This window comes from Helianthus annuus, chromosome 5, assembly GCF_002127325.2.
Source record: "Helianthus annuus cultivar XRQ/B chromosome 5, HanXRQr2.0-SUNRISE, whole genome shotgun sequence".
Lineage (NCBI taxonomy): Eukaryota > Viridiplantae > Streptophyta > Magnoliopsida > Asterales > Asteraceae > Helianthus > Helianthus annuus.
This window is the reverse complement of record NC_035437.2, coordinates 74,571,837-74,593,848: the sequence shown is the minus strand read 5'-3', so window position 1 is coordinate 74,593,848 and position 22,012 is coordinate 74,571,837.

The window sequence follows — 22,012 nt, the reverse complement described above, 5'->3', positions numbered from 1 at the left end:
TAGGGACTATAACCATCGTGATCACGCTCACGTTATGAAGTTCAAACGAACTTCGTGTTGACCATAGGCTGGTCAACGCAGAAAGTCAAACATAGTTTGACTTTAGGACTAGAAAGCGATTAAAAGAACGAAAGAACACTTACGAAGGGTCCCCGAAAGCTAATCTCGATCCAGGAGCTCAGGTATGAAGCAAAGGCCTCAACTTAGAGCTTTAGATCAGATTTTTGTGGGTTTTAACCAAAATGGGGGGGGTATTTATAGGAAAAGCAAGACCGTTAGGATCGTTTCTTGAATATCGTGCCACGATCTAACCCGTACACTTGTCGCAAAGTTGTGGTGGCTTATTTTGCCCCCACCATAGGGTTTTGACAAGTGGCATTGCCCTTTGGAGGTTTCTAAGGGTTGTTTACAGCTGAAAATGACTTTTGCTGATCAGAAGGGGCCTCGCGTGACGCCAAGGGGGCTAGGTGTCACGCTAAGGTCCCCCTGTTCAGCAAACACTTTCCAATGTTTTCGTTTCAGTCCCCGTTGCGTATTAAGGCCATTTCCGACATGTTTAAGGCTCGTTAAGCCATTTTCAAGGCCCTAAAATGATGCCTAAACATTATGGATGTGACAACTCGAGTTTCTGACTTTCACTTTCGCATTAAATGCGCGTTGACTTTGACTGTTTAGTTGTTGGATGGTGGACTTGAAATTGTACGCGTTGTGTTTTAATGAAACGTATTGTCATTTTGCCTATATGTGATTACTTGCTGTGGTAGAAAATAATATTAGAGTTATTATTAAAACACTTAGTCTAGATCGAAACATGACATACAGATCGAAGGATCACGAAAGATAACCTTAGGTTCGAAGGATCTCGAACCATACCCTTCGAGCAAAGGTAGGATCCTTCGACATCTTTCGGCCCGAAGGACCACGAAACATATCCTTCGACTAGAATCCAGATCTTTCGGCCCAGTCTTTCTAATGGGCTTGGCCCATTCCTGTGATACGTTTATATACGTGAATGCATGTAGTCGGCAGTCACTTTCAACCCTAGAGCCTTTCTGTGAGTGACGGCAATTTGGAACTCTCGAAGCTTGCTTTAGTTTTCGATTCACCTCGGTTAGTATCCAAGCATTGCATGATTATTTAATTGTTATCCTTGCTAACTGTTAATCGAATACATGATTCATTAATATATATACATAATGCCTGATCTCATGTTTGAATCCCTTGCTTATTGATGATGTTGATTATGGTAAACGAAAACGAAACAAGTGAACACGGTTTGATTAGTTTAAACACAAAGATCTAAACCTGCTATCGATTAGGGTTTTTGGTATTCTGTTCGGATTATTAATCAATATTATAGATCGATTGTAGTGAGGAATCGTGCTCGTATGATACTCGTTATGTAGATGTACTGTTAAGATTTGGTACCTGTTGTGATTTGTTTGGACATGCATGATCGATGATGATTGTTAATGATGATGACGGCTGTAGATGATTAGGGTTTCTGTTTCTGTAATTGACTGCGTGATATCCGTAACTGATTGTGATCAAACGTAACTGATATGTATCGAAAGATACTTGCTACTCGAAACATAGTTGTTGTCGAAAGATGCTTGTTAGTCGAACCATAGTAGTGTTGACCGAAGGATAGCATTGACCGAACCATAGTAGTGTTGACCGAAAGATGACTTTTGGTCGAAAGGTGACATTAGGTTCGAAACATAACTTTCGGTCCGAATGATAACTATGATGACTGTTTGTCGAAAGATTACTAATGTGTCGAAAGATAACAGTGGATCGAAAGATATTAGGGATTATAAACATCCTTCGAAGGATGGGATGTATGTTTGATTTATTTGACATGCCCTGCTTGGTGATGAATGTTAACATTTGTATTCGTGTACACTAGCTGTTGAGTAAATATGAAATGATACGTGTTGTGCCGATATGCAAACTGACTGTTGTGTGATACATGATTGATGCGTGATATTGGCTGTCAAGCACTATGTGACATTAGATTTGCATGCGTATCATTGCGAACATGAACTGATTTGTTATACGTGTATACAATAGGACGTGATTAATTACTTGTGAGTGCATAACCTAGCATACCGAGCAAACCAAGGTGAGTTCACACAGCCAAGGCATGGGGTTCCCAGGGTGGGAATGGGATTTTGATTATTTACTGGTACTTGTCTATAATGGAACGTAGTGATGTTATGGGATGAACTAAGGTACACACGTCACTGTTAGAACTACTGCTAGACTAGTAACACTTATTGAACTGATCTTCGCACACCTGCCAAGGGTTGGCCGCGATATTATGACTGACTTCGCACACCTGCCTTTGGAAGGCCGCGAACTGTAATTTACTAATCTTCGCACACCTGCCTGGTAGGCCGCGATACAACTAAACCTAGTCTAGAATACTCGGGATGAACATCCCCTAATATCTTCGCATACCTGCCTGGGAGGCCGCGATGGAAACTAATACGATACGTGACATAACGAACGAACATACTGCTACTCACGCTATACTATTACTGAACTGTTAACTGTGAACTCGCTCAACTAGTTGTTGACTCTCTGCTTCATGCCTTGCAGGACATTAGGTACATATGGAGCTTGCACAGGGAGGAGCAGGTCGTTGTGGAGCATGGATTATGTTTTGAACTTATTGAACTTATGTTACACATTTGGGCTTTCATACTTATGCTTCCGCTATACTTATAAACTATGATTATGTTTTGAACACCTATCATATTGAATGATTGGTTTACATTATTATATTTGATATTACATACATGTTCGATATGATTGGTGGCTTGATCCTGGTCAGTCACGCTCCCAAGCGGTGATACTCCGCAGGTGGATTTTGGGGGTGTGACAGATTGGTATCAGAGCCATTGGTTATAGAGAACTTGGTTTTAATATGGGAAACGTTTTTATTAAAACCAGACTATAACCCGAACAGTGCTCTCAACGATCCACAACGACGCTTCGCTCCACGTGCAAGACTCGACATCCTAGGTAATAAGGTTTATGTTTATTGCCTACATGCTAGAATTTGCATAGAACTTTGCTCGTAGTATGCTTACATTACCTTGCTCACAACTTGCCATGAGAACACTTATGTGCTTACACTCTTCTGTCATCGCACTATTCGCGAACCTTTCTCACTTATGTTGCCTTTGATGTGAAGATCAATGGCCGCACGAATTAACATGACTCAAGCCCAGCTAGAGGCTCTCGTTGCTGCGGCAGTTGCAGCCGCCCAAGCAGGTAGTATACCCTGCAGTATAGACACTAGGATCTTTAGATCCTACATTAATTCTCGTACTTAACTTTGCCCTATTCGTACACAATAGGTCAACACGCGCAACAGCCTGTCTGCACATTCAAGAACTTTATGGAATGCCGTCCCGGCATGTTTAGCGGCACAGAAGGAGCGGTTGGACTCCTTCACTGGTTCGAGAAACTAGAGTCAGTATTCGAAATGTGTGAATGCCCTGAGGAACGCAGGGTGAAATACGCTACCGGTACCCTAGAGGGAATCGCGTTAACTTGGTGGAACGCGCAAGTGCAGATATCCGGGTTGGCAGCTGCTAACGCCACACCCTGGAACGAATTCAAAGAACTTATTAAGAGAGAGTATTGTACACGTGAAGATATTCACAAGTTGGAAGACGAGCTGTATAATTTGAAAATGGTTGGATCGGAGATCGAAGCGTATACTAAACGGTCGAATGAACTGGCCGTGCTGTGCCCAACCATGGTGGACCCTCCATACAAGCGTATTGAGTTGTATCTCAAAGGTTTGGCACCAGAAATACAGAGCCACGTTACCTCGGCTAACCTCGACAACATCCAGGAAATTCAGCGCCTCGCTCACCGTATTACAGATCAGGCAGTGGATCAGAACAAACTGCCAAAACGTGTCAAGGCTACCACTACTGCTGTCACCACTTCTGCTACTCCCAGTGACAACAAGAGGAAATGGGAGGGGGATTCCAGTAAGGGATCGGTTTCTGTTCAGTCTCAGCAGCGCAAGACAAATGACTATCAGAACCCGAGCCAGCAATCATCTGGCAGTCAAGGACAGGGTGGATATCGGGGAATTCACCCACTGTGTAATAAGTGCAACAAACACCACAGTGGAAGATGTCGCAGGGAACAATGTCAAAGATGCCTCAAGATGGGTCATGAGGCTAAGGATTGTAGGAGCTCTCGGCCAGCAAATCAGAACCAGCAACTCCCACCGCCAGCTCCACAGAACCAGCAGCAGCAACCACAGCGTGGAAATCGGGGATGTTTCCAGTGTGGGGCAGAAGGTCATTACAAACGCGATTGTCCTCAGTTGAACCAGAATCAGAACCACAACAATAACCAGGGCAACGGGAACAACAACAACAACGGGGGAAACAACAATAACAATGGCAACGAGGCAAGAGGTCGAGTTTTCATGTTAGGAGGAGGAGACGCAATGAACGCTAATTGAACTCATAACTTATCTTGGATTTTCATTATTATGTTTACGCTACTCAAACAAAGTTTGGTTTGAACATTAATCGTGTTGGGTTTTATGAATTATTTTACTTATTATATTTTATGTTTGGTATGATGGATGTTTTGATATTATTGAGCGCACCAGCCGTATTTATGGACCTTACGAACAGGGTGTGCAAACCCTACCTGGACAAATTGTCCTTGTCTCCATCGACGACATTCTGATCTACACCAAGAGTCAGGAAGAACACGAGCAGCACTTACGTCTTATCTTGGAACTTTTCGGAAGGAGCAAACGTACGCCAAGTTTTCTAAATGCGACTTCTGGATACGTGAAGTCCACTCCTTAGGCCATGTAGTGAACAGGGATGCGATCCATGTCGACCCATCCAAGATAGATTCGATCAGGAACAGACCAGCACCGTATACACCAACAGAAATACGCCGATTCTTGGGTTTGGCGGGATACCACAGGCAGTTTATCAAAGACTTCTCCAAGATCGCGCAGCCACTTGCTATGCTGACACAGGAAGGTGTCACCTACCGTTAGGGAGATTCCCAAGAGACCGCTTTTCAGTACCTTAAGGATAGGCTTTGCAGCACACCTATTCTCTCACTGCCGGAGGGCACAGATGACTTCGTGGCTTATGGTGATGCATCGATACAGGGTCTCGATGGTGTATTGACACAACGGGATAAGATTATTGCTTACGCTCGCGACAACTAAAGATTCGTGAACGGAACTACGCGACGCACGATTTAGAGCTGGGAGCTATTGTTTTCGGGCTTAAGATATGGCGACACTACCTGTACGGTACCAGGTGCACGATTTACACCGATCACAGGAGTCTCGAGCATATCCTTAAGCAGAAGGATTTAAACATGCGTCAACAAAAATGGGTTGAACTACTGAACGGCTACGAATGCGCCATCAATTATCATCCAAGCACGGCTAATGTTGTGGCCGACGCCCTCAGTCGAAAGGACGCCCTACCTAAGCGCGTGCGAGCGCTACAGCCTAATATTCAGTCCAGTCTTCCTACACGGATACGAAATGCTCAGGTAGAAGCATTGAAACCAGAAAACGTCATGGCTGAAGCCTTACGCGGCTCGAGGCAACGGTTAGAACAAAAGGAAGACGACGCCTACTATGTAACAGGATGTATTGGGTCCACCCTATGGCGATCTACGCGAACTTGTGATGGATGAAGCACACAAGTCTCGCTACTCGGTACATCCAGGGTCGGATAAAATGTACCACGACATTAGAACTACATATTGGTGGCCTAGCATGAAGGCCCACATTACAAATGATTGGCTTGAGCGAGAGTCAAGACAGGGTACCAGAAACCCTCAGACTTACTTCAGCAACCCAGGATACCACAGTGGAAATGGGAAGAGATTTCCATGGATTTTGTTACGGGCTTACCTAGATTCCAGCGTGGGAATGATACTATATGGGTGATCGTGGATCGACTCACCAAGTCTGCACATTTCCTGGCTGTAAAGGAAACGGATAAGTTCTCCACTCCCGCGGACATCCACCTTAAAGAAGTTGTTTCTAGGCACGGGGTGCCCATCTCCATATCCTCCGATCGGGATGCACGATTCACGACAGAGCTATAACAGTTACCATACCAGCATTCAAGCCGCTCCATTTGAGGCATTGTACGGACGTAAATGCCGGTCATCTCTCTGTTGGGTAGAGGTGGGGGATAGTCAGATTACGGGTCCAGAGATTGTAGTGGACGCCACAGAAAAGATTGCACAAATACGACAACGCATGGCGGCAGCACGCGACCATCGGAAAGCCTACGCGGGCAAGCGTAGCAAGCCTTGGAATTTCAGGTCGGGGACCGGGTTTTATTGAAAGTTTCACCCTGGAAGGGTGTGGTTCGTTTAGGTAAACGAGGCAAACTCAATCCACGGTATGTTGGACCGTTCGAAATCACTGAAAGAATAGGCCCAGTAGCCTACAGATTAAACCTACCAGCTGAACTCGGTGCAGTTCACAATGTATTTCACGTGTCGAATCTGAAGAAATGCCTATCAGATGAGACCCTTATAGTTCCTTTTAAGGAACTCACTATCGACGAGCGGTTGCAGTTCGTCGAGGAACCAGTTGAAATCACGGACCGGGATGTTAAGGTCCTCAAACACAAGAGAATCCCTCTTGTTCGAGTTCGTTGGAACTCCCAGCGTGGTCCAGAGTATACCTGGGAACGCGAAGATCTGATGAAAGAAAAGTACCCCAGTTATTCGAAACCAATGCAACCACTACTGAGGCTGAAGCTACTACTACTGAATTTCGGGACGAAATTCCAAATCAACGGGGGGATGATGTGACACCCCGGGAAAACCAGTGAACGATATAACTTACCTAGCTTCCTCAGTGAGTGCGTACCAAATTTCGGGACGAAATTTCTTTTAAGTTGGGGATAATGTGACAACTCGAGTTTCTGACTTTCACTTTCGCATTAAATGCGCGTTGACTTTGACTGTTTAGTTGTTGGATGGTGGACTTGAAATTGTACGCGTTGTGTTTTAATGAAACGTATTGTCATTTTGCCTATATGTGATTACTTGCTGTGGTAGAAAATAATATTAGAGTTATTATTAAAACACTTAGTCTAGATCGAAACATGACATACAGATCGAAGGATCACGAAAGATAACCTTAGGTTCGAAGGATCTCGAACCATACCCTTCGAGCAAAGGTAGGATCCTTCGACATCTTTCGGCCCGAAGGACCACGAAACATATCCTTCGACTAGAATCCAGATCTTTCGGCCCAGTCTTTCTAATGGGCTTGGCCCATTCCTGTGATACGTTTATATACGTGAATGCATGTAGTCGGCAGTCACTTTCAACCCTAGAGCCTTTCTGTGAGTGACGGCAATTTGGAACTCTCGAAGCTTGCTTTAGTTTTCGATTCACCTCGGTTAGTATCCAAGCATTGCATGATTATTTAATTGTTATCCTTGCTAACTGTTAATCGAATACATGATTCATTAATATATATACATAATGCCTGATCTCATGTTTGAATCCCTTGCTTATTGATGATGTTGATTATGGTAAACGAAAACGAAACAAGTGAACACGGTTTGGTTAGTTTAAACACAAAGATCTAAACCTGCTATCGATTAGGGTTTTTGGTATTCTGTTCGGATTATTAATCAATATTATAGATCGATTGTAGTGAGGAATCGTGCTCGTATGATACTCGTTATGTAGATGTACTGTTAAGATTTGGTACCTGTTGTGATTTGTTTGGACATGCATGATCGATGATGATTGTTAATGATGATGACGGCTGTAGATGATTAGGGTTTCTGTTTCTGTAATTGACTGCGTGATATCCGTAACTGATTGTGATCAAACGTAACTGATATGTATCGAAAGATACTTGCTACTCGAAACATAGTTGTTGTCGAAAGATGCTTGTTAGTCGAACCATAGTAGTGTTGACCGAAGGATAGCATTGACCGAACCATAGTAGTGTTGACCGAAAGATGACTTTTGGTCGAAAGGTGACATTAGGTTCGAAACATAACTTTCGGTCCGAATGATAACTATGATGACTGTTTGTCGAAAGATTACTAATGTGTCGAAAGATAACAGTGGATCGAAAGATATTAGGGATTATAAACATCCTTCGAAGGATGGGATGTATGTTTGATTTATTTGACATGCCCTGCTTGGTGATGAATGTTAACATTTGTATTCGTGTACACTAGCTGTTGAGTAAATATGAAATGATACGTGTTGTGCCGATATGCAAACTGACTGTTGTGTGATACATGATTGATGCGTGATATTGGCTGTCAAGCACTATGTGACATTAGATTTGCATGCGTATCATTGCGAACATGAACTGATTTGTTATACGTGTATACAATAGGACGTGATTAATTACTTGTGAGTGCATAACCTAGCATACCGAGCAAACCAAGGTGAGTTCACACAGCCAAGGCATGGGGTTCCCAGGGTGGGAATGGGATTTTGATTATTTACTGGTACTTGTCTATAATGGAACGTAGTGATGTTATGGGATGAACTAAGGTACACACGTCACTGTTAGAACTACTGCTAGACTAGTAACACTTATTGAACTGATCTTCGCACACCTGCCAAGGGTTGGCCGCGATATTATGACTGACTTCGCACACCTGCCTTTGGAAGGCCGCGAACTGTAATTTACTAATCTTCGCACACCTGCCTGGTAGGCCGCGATACAACTAAACCTAGTCTAGAATACTCGGGATGAACATCCCCTAATATCTTCGCATACCTGCCTGGGAGGCCGCGATGGAAACTAATACGATACGTGACATAACGAACGAACATACTGCTACTCACGCTATACTATTACTGAACTGTTAACTGTGAACTCGCTCAACTAGTTGTTGACTCTCTGCTGCATGCCTTGCAGGACATTAGGTACATATGGAGCTTGCACAGGGAGGAGCAGGTCGTTGTGGAGCATGGATTATGTTTTGAACTTATTGAACTTATGTTACACATTTGGGCTTTCATACTTATGCTTCCGCTATACTTATAAACTATGATTATGTTTTGAACACCTATCATATTGAATGATTGGTTTACATTATTATATTTGATATTACATACATGTTCGATATGATTGGTGGCTTGATCCTGGTCAGTCACGCTCCCAAGCGGTGATACTCCGCAGGTGGATTTTGGGGGTGTGACAATGGACATGAAACATGCTCAAAAATATGTCGGATGTTGGTTCGTTTGGCCGTACGATCGTGATGTTCGGTTAATTAGGACAGAATGCGCATAAGCGTGAAAAACGATCCAAATTGCGCGACGAATGGATGTTTCTTATGCCAAACATTAAGGCATAATATTATGATGCTTACATAAATTTTTGGATGTCCGGATGTATTCAGAACGTAAGTTATGCGCGAAAGTGCAAACTTGTGCACTTTTTGACACTTTTAGTCCCTGATGACCCAAAAGTTTATTTTAGCACACCGAACACCTCAAAGCCTATTTCTAAGCTATGGAGAGGATATTTATGGTATGTTTAACTTATGTTCATGTTCCAGAATGTTTGTTACAGTTCAAATTGGCATAGTTTCGCAGTTTGTCAAGTTTAGTCCCTGTAAGCGAATTAACTTGTTTTTGCCATACAAAAGCCTTCAAAATTTATTTCTAAGTTATGTAAGGGTTATTTAAGGTATGTTGAGTATATGTTGATGTTCCGGAGTATAACTGAGTACGTTTACGCACCAGTTTGCGTATAATTCTCCAGAAAGCGATGTAGAGTTTAAAATTGAATAAAAGTCAAAACATGAAAAACATAAAACACAACCAAACAAACATTGGGATCAAATAACATTGTTTTATTGATAATTGAACTGTTCACAATGATTTCAAGCACAAATGTTACAAAAAAGATTTTTGATTCTATTTTATTTTCGACAACCGATGTCTTAAATGCTGAGTTTCAAAATCTAAGTAAGCTGATTGTGTTTCTGAAAATAAAACAAGTTCATTAATTTGAAACTTGAATTAAAAAATCAAAAATCAAAAACAGTTTGTGATATCTCCAAGGTCATTAGTTTGGACTTGGATGATTAACTGTGAGGATTTTGGATGCTTATCACTGCAAAATTCTGAAGTTTGTTGATAGAGGGAGAGTTTTTAGAAAATTTAAATTGCCAGATTACGATTTCTGGAAATTTAAAATGTTGTTACTTATAAACGTATAAGTGTTGCAAGTAAAAGTCCAGACTACAATCCTGATAGCATAGTCTAAGAGGGAGCCTGAAGACGAGCTCAAAGCAAAGGGGAGCTTATAACCGGGAAGCAAGGTGTCGATCCTGAAAGCACGGAAGCTTGATGAAAGGGGGAGCCTAAAGAAGCTGTTAATAATAGAGCCAGAGACAAGATCCTGGTATAGTAGTTAAAGAGAGAAGCTGATCAAGAAAAGAAAAATTGATGGATGCTTATAGTTTTAGACAATTTGGAAAGAGCTTGAAGACTGATCAAGACTGAAGATGTGTCATAATAAAGATTGGACACTGAAGACTTCGTCAATATCCAAGGGGGAGTCTGTTAGTGCACTATGTCTATTGACTTCATCTTGTATCGAGTCGTGTAATGAGATAGGATAGGATAACCAGTGCACGAGGTTCTAGAAACTGATTTTCACCTAATTGTTGGTGATTCCGCTTGAAATGAACAAGGACCATTTCAAGCGAAATCAGAAACAAGTGATTCCGCTTGAAAGTGTGCTTGTCCATTTCAAGCGAAATCAACATACTATATATAGGTGCACTTGTTATTCCATTTGTAACTTTCGGATCTGAGTAGCGAAGCTCTGCCGAATTGTCTCCAGGTGCTGTAATCAATATTATATCAATATAGAGACATTATAATTACATCGAGCGTCCGTTTCACTGATTCCGCCTTTGACTCTTCTCTCGTATGCACCAATCCGTCAGTCAAAGTGTTGGCCAATTCAACAGCATCGTCAATTGTTGGGGTTTCGCAGCTTTGACTGTGTCACGAATCTCGCTAATTAGCCCCCAAATGTAGCGAGAAATAAGCACCGGTTCTGGTGAAGCCAGAGTTGGTATAATTCTAGCATACTCAAAAAATTTCGAAGTATACCCCCGACAATCAATGTCCACCATCCGGTGGCTCAGGAACTTATATGTCATTTGTTCCTTCTCGTAGGAAGGACAAAACTTTCTTTCTATCAATTCCTTAAATTCCTCCCAACTCATGGCACAAGCCATGTCACTTCCCTTAGCTTGTAGCACCGTATTCCACCATTCTAACGTTTCTTCCTTGAAAAGGTGGGATACATACATTACTTTGTCTTCTTCTGCGCACTTACTTATTTTAATCACAGCTTCGGTCTTTTCCAACCAACATAGTGCGGCAGTTGCCCCTTCATTGCCTGCAAATTCGACTGGCTTACAGGCGAGAAATTCTTTGTAAGTAAAACCAGTCGTTGCCACTTTCATTTTCTTAAGTAATGGGGCTTGAACCACATTATTATTATCGCCGCCCCCATTCACACTGTTGCTAAAATTATCGTCGCGGGTGCGTTTGCTATGGTTGGCTTGGGAAGGTTCAACGGGATCCTTAACAGCAGCGACGATTGCTGGGATAACGTTGGCTATTCCCTGAGCAACGATATTTTCTATATCTTGTCTATTAAGAAAGTGGTCTTCATTATTGGGTTCAGATTGATTAACTTCATTTGCCGATTGGTTTATTGCGTTTTCCATCTGAATAATTAACAATATATATAAATTATTGTCACAAAATGAATAGAAACTAAACATGATAAGGCAACCACAAACACAATTAAGTCAACACATAAAGCCCAAATCATCGACATTGCGACATTCATATTTTTATATACTACTATGCATCCGTACAAGCCAGATATTTTACAGATGTTTTATTTTATTATTATTATACAACTATATTATTATTATTATGTATATATGTATGTATATATATATTTAATATATATATATATATATATATTTCACATATTATTATTATACAAAATATCTAACTATTGTTATCCAGCTTCTCAAAAACGACGCTCCCTCTCGTCGTATTTCCATGTGATGTTTTCCCCCACTTCTCGAATCTGATTCCCCGCATCCACCAGTTCCTCGCCGTAGCGGCATAATTCGGCAACGTTCTTCCGGTTCATGGGTGGGAAAGGAGCAGGTTCAGGTTCAAACTGGGGAAAGTACACATTTGGGTTATTCATGAAATTCTGAAATTGCCAATCACTAGTCCACCATTCTTCCAACTGCCCTGTAAGAGGTTGAGGGTTGACAATTGGGTCTGGAATAGCAGGTTCAAAATTGATAGGAAATTCTGATTGAGCGGGAAAATTGAAAAGGGTTTCATCAACAGGTCCGACAAGGTCATAATTTGCCAGTTTTCTATCGAGTTCCTCCCAAGGTGGCAATTCCTGGGCTTGACCAGAGCTTTCCCATACTTCTTTTCCTTTTCCTTTTGGATCCTCCGTCTTTTTCACCTTTTTCGCAGCGGGCTTCTTCTTTCGTCCTCGTTTCCAGTCCAGAAGCCTTCTTCTCTTTTTGGGTTTGGGTTTTTCCTGGGGCTGGGCCTGAAAAACTAGTGGCTCCTTGGTGTCAGCCTGATAACCGGACTGGGTTCTGGAAATTTCCATATCAGTAGTATGGATGGTGAAATTTCGGAGGGCTTCCAATAGTTCATTCATACTGTTAGGCACACATGAAGAAACACAAAAATCTAAATTAAATTTTTATTTATTGTAGATTTAATTTTCACAGAATCACAAAATGACAAATTGAAAAATTAAGTATTTTTCAAATACTTAATTGGCTTAAATCAGTGGCTCTGATACCACCTTTTTCTGTCCCCCCCCCCCCCCCCGGTTTTACCCGGTTCAGAAGCCGCGGAGCAGAAACCCGTGGTATTGTTGTTTAATTTGGCAGCGGAAATCTTAACAGGATCGTTTAATTTGAAAATACCCGATTATTTTATTATAAGTTCCGGGACAAACCCCGTATTTTACAATAAAGGAATTTCACTGGGAAATCCCCTGATTACAAAAACATGTTTATTTATTTACTGAGCCACTTCATTCAAGATGGAGTGCTACGCAGCACTTTTCCTTGTTCACAGTAAATCACCTGAAACATGTTTAAAAAAAAGATTTTATCAGCGGGGAAATACTGGCGAGTCATTCAATTTGTACAAAACGACACATGGCTATAATTTACAGTATTAAGAGCGATTACAATTGCCCCTATCTTATAATTATTTGGTCCAGTTGTCACTCGACCGGATCTATGACTGTGTTCATATCACTATTGGTCCTGTCACCCAATAATGACGTATATCACTAATTAGGCTCGCCCACCTAAGAGTGATAAAACAGCAGTAATGTGCATAATACCCCACTTACTGCCAGTAATTAAAGATTTGCAAAGACTTAATCCCTGTAATTACAACTGGAAAACATTTAGGGTTTTTCAAAGCAACTTTGATAAAAATAGAATGACTCACATTGCAAGCTTAAACTGACAGAGTCTGCCTACTGATTATGCCGGTAACCTAGTTAAAATAATAATTGTGACACCTGTGTCACCGCGACCATCAAACAAATACCAAGCCGATGAAATATTGTATTTCATACTTGGGATCTTGTATAAATATGTGTATGTTTTGCACATATCAATTATTGTTCAATTTCAAACTCTACATTGCTTTCTAGAGCATTATACGCAAACTGGTGCGTAAACGTACTCAGTTTAATGCGACAAATACTCCGGAACATCAACATATACTCAACATACCTTAAATAACCTTTACATAACTTAGAAATAAGTTTTGAAGGCTTGGGTATAGCAAAAACAAGTTAATTCGCTTACAGGGACTAAACTTGACAAACTGCGAAAGTATGCCAATTTGAACTGTAACGAACATTCCGGAACATGTTCATAAGTTAAACATACCCTAAATATCCTCTACATAGCTTAGAAATAGGCTTTGAGGTGTTTGGTATGCTAAAACAAACTTTTGGATCATTCAGGGACTAAAAGTGTCAAAAAGTGCACAAGTTTGCACTTTCGCGCATAACTTACGTTATGAATACATCCGGACATCCAAAAATTTATGTAAGCATCCTTATATTATGCCTTAGTGTTGGGCATGAGAAAAATCCATTCGTCGCGTCATTTGGATCGTCTTTCGCGCTTATGCGCATTCCGTCGTAATTAAGCGAACATCGCAATCGTACGGCCAAACGAACCGACATCCGGAATATTTTTGAGCATATTTCATGTCCCCTACACTTTAACTTCATCATAGAGCCTTGAAATGAGGTTAACGGCGCTTAAACGTGCCAAAAATGGGCCAAAATACGTGTTTCTGAAGTGCAGGGACCAAAATTGTAAATTCTGATCTGGGAACCTTAGGCGGGGCGCGTAAGGATTTACCAAATCCTTACGCGGGGCGCGTGAGACTGTCAGACAGATTCAATGTATCTATTTAATGCAGTTGGCCTTTCGTTCGATCAAGAGGCAATGCCCTTTCACCCAATCAAGAGCCAAGGGGCAATTTCTGACTTACCACAAGAATTTGACAAGTGTACGCTGGAGATCGCGGCACGATATTCGATAAACGATCCTAACGGTTCCACTTTTCCTATAAATACCCCCCCCCCTTTGTTCCAAAAACCCACAAAATCTGATCTTAAGGCTCTAGGTTGGAACCATTGTTCCATACCTGAGCTATTTGATCTAGATTAGCACTCGGGGACCTTCCGTAAGTCTTCTTTCGCTCTTTTATCGCTTTTCGAGTCCGAAAGTCAACGTTTTGTTGACTTTCTGCATTGACCAGCTTATGGTCGATGCGAAGTTCATGGAACTTCATAACGTGAGCGTGATCACGATGGTTATAGTCCGTAGTGACTATACCTACTGATCACCACGTTAACTAGGCTCAGTGACGGGTCGTAGTTTCGGCCAAAATGTGCATTCTTGCATATTTTGTAACCAAACTACTCGTGAGCATCAAAGCCGTTTGTTTTGATGTCAAACCTGTTTTCTAAACTTAGTTAAGCATGTTCTAACATGCTTAGCTCGTCACTTTTAGTTTAGTGCTTATATAGGGTCGTAAGGTAAGCGATCTAAACCATCGCTTATACTTTCGAACCCGACCCATTTGGTCGATCTTTAGGATCCGACCAAACACATTAGGTGACCATAGCTATAACCTTCCGAGGTTATACCTTGTGGTCACGATGTTAGGCGTTCCGAACGCGTTCTACGCGAACGACGCGTTAGGGTAGCATAAGCTACCTAAACGGGTCGTGATGGGTCGCAAGCACTTAGGTTAGGTTTCATTTTAGTATGTAGGCTTTGTTAAACCATATTACACGAGTCTCCATACTCGTTTGGTTTACGAACCCGCGTATTATCCGATCCTTCCGATTTGGTCCGGTATATTAACATAGCTACCTATTAGGTGCCGTTTGATATTCCGTGATCTAGCATTTGTTTGGTTATTATACAAGAACTCAAAGCAATCTCAGGTGAGTACATTGAACCCCTCTTTTACTGTTTTCCAAACTGTTTTGGGGTGAAACACATGTGCCTACTTGCTACTTTCATGCTTTCCGGTTTTCACATCATATGCGGCTATGTTCGATAGTACATATATAGTACATGATTTCATTGTGTTTATGCTATGTATGCCCATTGTGTGCGTACTTAGTACATTGCTTTACATCACATTTCATGCTACGTACGCCCATTGTGTGCATACGTAGTACATTGTTTCACATTACATATCTGTTGCATATGCTCATCCAGCATATGAACACAGTATACTACATTTTGAACCGTTGTACTCTACAATACATTTCATGCTACGTACGCCCATTGTGTGCATACGTAGTACATTGTTTCACATTGCATTTCTGTTGCATATGCTCATCCAGCATATGAACACAGTATACTACATTTTGAACCGTTGTACTCTACAATACATTTCATGCTACGTACGCCCATTGTGTGCATACGTAGTACATTGTTTCACATTGCATTTCTGTTGCATATGCTCATCCAGCATATGAACACATTACACTACATTTTGAACCGTTGTAACCATTTGACTATGTGAACCGTCTTACCCCTTTGATTTCATGAACCGTCTGTAACCATTGAACCGTGTAAACCAGTTGTATCCGTTGACATGGATTACATTTAACAATAGGCATTTGACTATAAATGAACATTTCTACCATTGTTAAACACTTCATCTCGATGGTTTGGTTTGAGTAAGTGATTAAGTAACGAGGCGTGTGTAATATGATACAAGCATGGTGGATACACCGCTGGTACTTCCTATATATAAGTGTTTGTATGGTATTACATATCGTAGCGTTATTTGAATCATTTCAATTTGAGACATATGACATTTTATACAAATAACACACTTTTCATGAGACATTGTTTTACAAACTCATTTTACATGGTTATCCATTTAACCATACAGTGTTCTCTTATTTATACATATCATCTGATCTTATCGTTTTTCAAATGATTTACAAGACAAAGCAAATTACAAGGTTCATGACTAAACATTTTCTCAAACTTAAGTCATGAATTCCGTTTTCACAAAACCAATGTATCTCACAGGCATTTTTATGCTGACGTACCTATTTTCACATGTGTTTTCAGGAGATGATGCATAGGACTTATCAAGACATACTTAGGTGGACCTGTGCCTTAGTGACTTAAAACGAGACAAGAACTAGTTAATTTATGTTATGTACACTTTGATTCTTGTTTAGACAATGTAAACCTTCATGTTTGATTTATAAAACGAAACTTCATTTGCCATGGGTTTGAAACAATTGATTCTGTTACAACACTCCCCGACGTTTCCGCCACGTTTTGTATGTTCTACGTGGTCGGGGCGTGACAGAAAAGATGGTATCAGAGCCAATGGTTATAGGGAATTAGGTTATTAGTAATGCTTTGACCTAGTCTATAACCTTCCTAGGAACCTAACGCGAGTTTACTTGCGTTTAGTCATAAAACAATACCGTCACCTATCCTTAGGCGACGACCACAACAAGAACATAAATTTCAAAACCGCCTTGAAAACTAATCATCTGTTCTAGGATGATTGATTACTAGGTTTTGAACCCTCTATTGTAAGGTTTTGAACCCTTTGTTATAAGGTTTTGAACCCCTTTGAATTTTCAAAACTCTCGTCAAAAGTTTTGGGTCCTAAATAGTGTGAACACGTGCGAACTGGAAGAGTGAATGCCTGTACCCTGGGTTTTCTGTCTAAGGTTAGAGTGTTCGTACAAATCCACATAATCGGACCAGTCACTCTTACCTGGGAACTCTTGGGGTGAGTGTCCACTTATAGGCGAGCATGTCTTCGCGATACACTATGAGGATCTATTTGCTTTAATTCAGCCTTGGTGTTGCTTGTTTGCTTCATGATTCAAACAAATGACCATCAACCGTGATTATGGTCAGTGATTGTAACATCCTATTCTTACCCAATACCATTTTATTTGTTTCCTTTCATGTTTTCCTCTTTTAGAATGCCTCCTCGACGCGAACACCAGATAGCAACTGCCGAGCTGGCAGAAATTATTGCGCAGCAGATGGCTGCTCAATTCCCAAATCTCTTTGCTCAATGGAACCAAGCCAACAACAACAGCAATGGTACATGCAATTTCAAGAACTTTAACTCGGCTAAACCACTCAAGTTTAGTGGTTCTGAGGGAGCAACTGGGCTTCTCCAATGGTTCGAGAGCATCGAGAATACCTTTCGCCACGTGCAGTGTCCGGAAAATCGCAAGGTCGAGTTTTCTTCGAGTGTGTTTCAGAAGAGGGCTCTTACATGGTGGAACGGGGTAATGAGAGATCGTGGTGCAGATGTTGCTCTAGCACAAACATGGGCTGAACTAAGAGCTCTTATGATGAGGGAGTTTTGTCCTCGTCATGAACAACGAGCGTTGGAGAAGGAGTTTGATGACTTGAAACAAGATAGTGGCGAACACAGGGCATATACTGATAGGTTTGAGGAGTTGAGTCTACTTTGCCCGACTATGGTAGCCCCACTCGACAAGGCTATCGAAAGGTACATCGACGGCCTGCCTGACTCGGTACAAGACATTGTCACTGGTAGCAACCCTACCACACTCCGTCAGGCCATTGAGCTATCTGCAACCTTGACTGAATCGCAGATCAGAAAGCATAAACTTTTTCGAAAGGGTGACAAGAAGCCAATCGAGGAATCAAAGACCATGGATGAACAGACTGAATCTCCTAAGAAGTCAAAGAAGCGAAAGGCTTCTCAGAACTTCGCCGTGGTCGCTCACAATGGTCAAGTCGTCCCCAACCAACCAGCTCAACCCCCTGCTAGAAAACCATACAATGGAACTGCACCTTTGTGCAACCAATGTGGTCTCCATCATCACGCCAATGTACAGTGCCGCAAATGCCAAACTTGTGGAGTTATAGGCCACACAGCAAGAGTCTGCCCAGCTGCAGCTGCGCCAAACCAAGCTGGCAACAATCCTGCCCAAGGTCGTTTTCTACCAGGCTCTTGTTTCAACTGTGGCGAGATGGGTCATTTCCGAAGAAATTGCCCAAAGCTTGCTAATGCAAATCCAGCACAGGGATAAGCATCTGACTGACTAGAAGACAACATCGTTTAGAAATAATCACGTCTTATGTATTATTTTCTTTTGTTGTCAAGGTCCAAGAAACCGTTGTTATCGTTGTTTATAAATAAATCTTTTATTTGCATTGCAATGTATTTCCGTGGTTGCATGTATAAACGACATATCCCTTACAATACCGACAATCAAGGGACTGTATTCCTTAAAGAACAAACTACCCCCAAAATTCTCCCATTCTATAATCCCTTGCGTCTTCCACGAAATTCCTAAGTACCCGTTTATTCTAAGGAAACGAAGTACAAGGCGCGGGTTACAACACAAGACGAATACCCAAAGTACCACTATAAATCCTTAATAGGGTGCCTAAGGATTTCCCGTATGTCTTTAATTGTGGTATACCTTCATTCGAATGTGGTGATTCCTTGTAATCAAAAATCAAATTTTGGGAGGTCTTCCTATCTTCTCAGATAGATTCCAGTGAACATTGAGACCCGTCTATTGGTTTCCATATCCGTATTCAATCAATAACAAGTTAAAAACAAATTATGATCAAGTTAAACAAGTATGTGACTTTGTGCTTATGTGTTCCCTTATGTGTTGTTGTGTGATCCAAATTATGCTATCCAAATCCTCGTAGAATCTTACATATCCTTGTACAAGAGATTCATCGTAGGATACCCAGGGGTATTACTTAAAATCCTCAATGGACTTCTATGTTATAGTTAAGTCCCTCGGATTATAAAGTACTACTTCATAATTAGACCCTTGAGTGGTCTACTTAAACAGATTCATCCAAAAATCTGGATAAGGATATCATGTGATGATATAGCTGAAAGGACTCCTTGGTGGCCTAACTAAGAAGATCCCCTGTCGATCTAATTAAAAGGAACCGATGGAAGTCTAGTCACCCTCATCACAAGTTTGATATCCTTCCCCAAAACATTACGAAACAAACTGTGCGGACTGTGCAAGGGATTACGTAATTATGGATGCATACATAATTATGGAATTTAGTGCACAGAAATCACAGCAAGTTCTGTCATGTGTCTAGAGTTAACCCTATTCATTTCCAATTCTGATGAAGCATCCGTTGAGGAAAAATGAACTAGCTATTCATTTTTCACTTCTGAAGAATGTCCGTTGAGGAAATGAATATCCGTTTATCCTTCATTTCCAAATCTGAAGAATACCCGTCGAGGAAAATGACTCCGTTTGTTCATTTTCGTTCTGAAGATTTATCCGTTGAGGAAATGAATATCCGTTTATCCTTCATTTCCAAATCTGAAGAATACCCGTTGAAGATGACCCCGTTTGTTCATTTTCGTTTCTGAAGATTATCCATTGAGGAAATGAATATCCGTTGTGTAATACTTCATTTCCAACTCTGAGGAAGCAACCGTTGAAGATGACCCCGTTTGTTCATTTTCGTTTCTGAAGATTATCCGTTGAGGAAATGAATATCCGTTGTGTAATCCTTCATTTCCAACTCTGAGGAAGCAACCGTCGAAGATGACTCCGTTAGTTCATTTTCGTTTCTGAAGATTATCCGTTGAGGAAATGAATATCCGTTGTGTAATACTTCATTTCCAACTCTGAGGAAGCAACCGTTGAAGATGACCCCGTTTGTTCATTTTCGTTTCTGAAGATTATCCGTTGAGGAAATGAATATCCGTTGTGTAATCCTTCATTTCCAATTCTGATGAAGCAACCATTGAAAATGACCCGTCTGTTCATTTTCGTTTTGGAAGAATGACCGTTAAGGAAATGACAAGATATTGCCTTACATATCATTGGTGGTTATTTGGCAAATTCACAAATAGACTCCTACGAATAAATCTCGGGACGAAATTTCCTAAAGTAGGGGAGACTGTGACACCTGTGTCACCACGACCATCAAACAAATACCAAGCCGATGAAATATTGTATTTCATACTTGGGATCTTGTATAAATATGTGTATGTTTTGCACATATCAATTATTGTTCAATTTCAAACTCTACATTGCTTTCTAGAGCATTATACGCAAACTGGTGCGTAAACGTACTCAGTTTAATGCGACAAATACTCCGGAACATCAACATATACTCAACATACCTTAAATAACCTTTACATAACTTAGAAATAAGTTTTGAAGGCTTGGGTATAGCAAAAACAAGTTAATTCGCTTACAGGGACTAAACTTGACAAACTGCGAAAGTATGCCAATTTGAACTGTAACGAACATTCCGGAACATGTTCATAAGTTAAACATACCCTAAATATCCTCTACATAGCTTAGAAATAGGCTTTGAGGTGTTTGGTATGCTAAAACAAACTTTTGGATCATTCAGGGACTAAAAGTGTCAAAAAGTGCACAAGTTTGCACTTTCGCGCATAACTTACGTTATGAATACATCCGGACATCCAAAAATTTATGTAAGCATCCTTATATTATGCCTTAGTGTTGGGCATGAGAAAAATCCATTCGTCGCGTCATTTGGATCGTCTTTCGCGCTTATGCGCATTCCGTCGTAATTAAGCGAACATCGCAATCGTACGGCCAAACGAACCGACATCCGGAATATTTTTGAGCATATTTCATGTCCCCTACACTTTAACTTCATCATAGAGCCTTGAAATGAGGTTAACGGCGCTTAAACGTGCCAAAAATGGGCCAAAATACGTGTTTCTGAAGTGCAGGGACCAAAATTGTAAATTCTGATCTGGGAACCTTAGGCGGGGCGCGTAAGGATTTACCAAATCCTTACGCGGGGCGCGTGAGACTGTCAGACAGATTCAATGTATCTATTTAATGCAGTTGGCCTTTCGTTCGATCAAGAGGCAATGCCCTTTCACCCAATCAAGAGCCAAGGGGCAATTTCTGACTTACCACAAGAATTTGACAAGTGTACGCTGGAGATCGCGGCACGATATTCGATAAACGATCCTAACGGTTCCACTTTTCCTATAAATACCCCCCCCCCTTTGTTCCAAAAACCCACAAAATCTGATCTTAAGGCTCTAAGTTGGAACCATTGTTCCATACCTGAGCTATTTGATCTAGATTAGCACTCGGGGACCTTCCGTAAGTCTTCTTTCGCTCTTTTATCGCTTTTCGAGTCCGAAAGTCAACGTTTTGTTGACTTTCTGCATTGACCAGCTTATGGTCGATGCGAAGTTCATGGAACTTCATAACGTGAGCGTGATCACGATGGTTATAGTCCGTAGTGACTATACCTACTGATCACCACGTTAACTAGGCTCAGTGACGGGTCGTAGTTTCGGCCAAAATGTGCATTCTTGCATATTTTGTAAC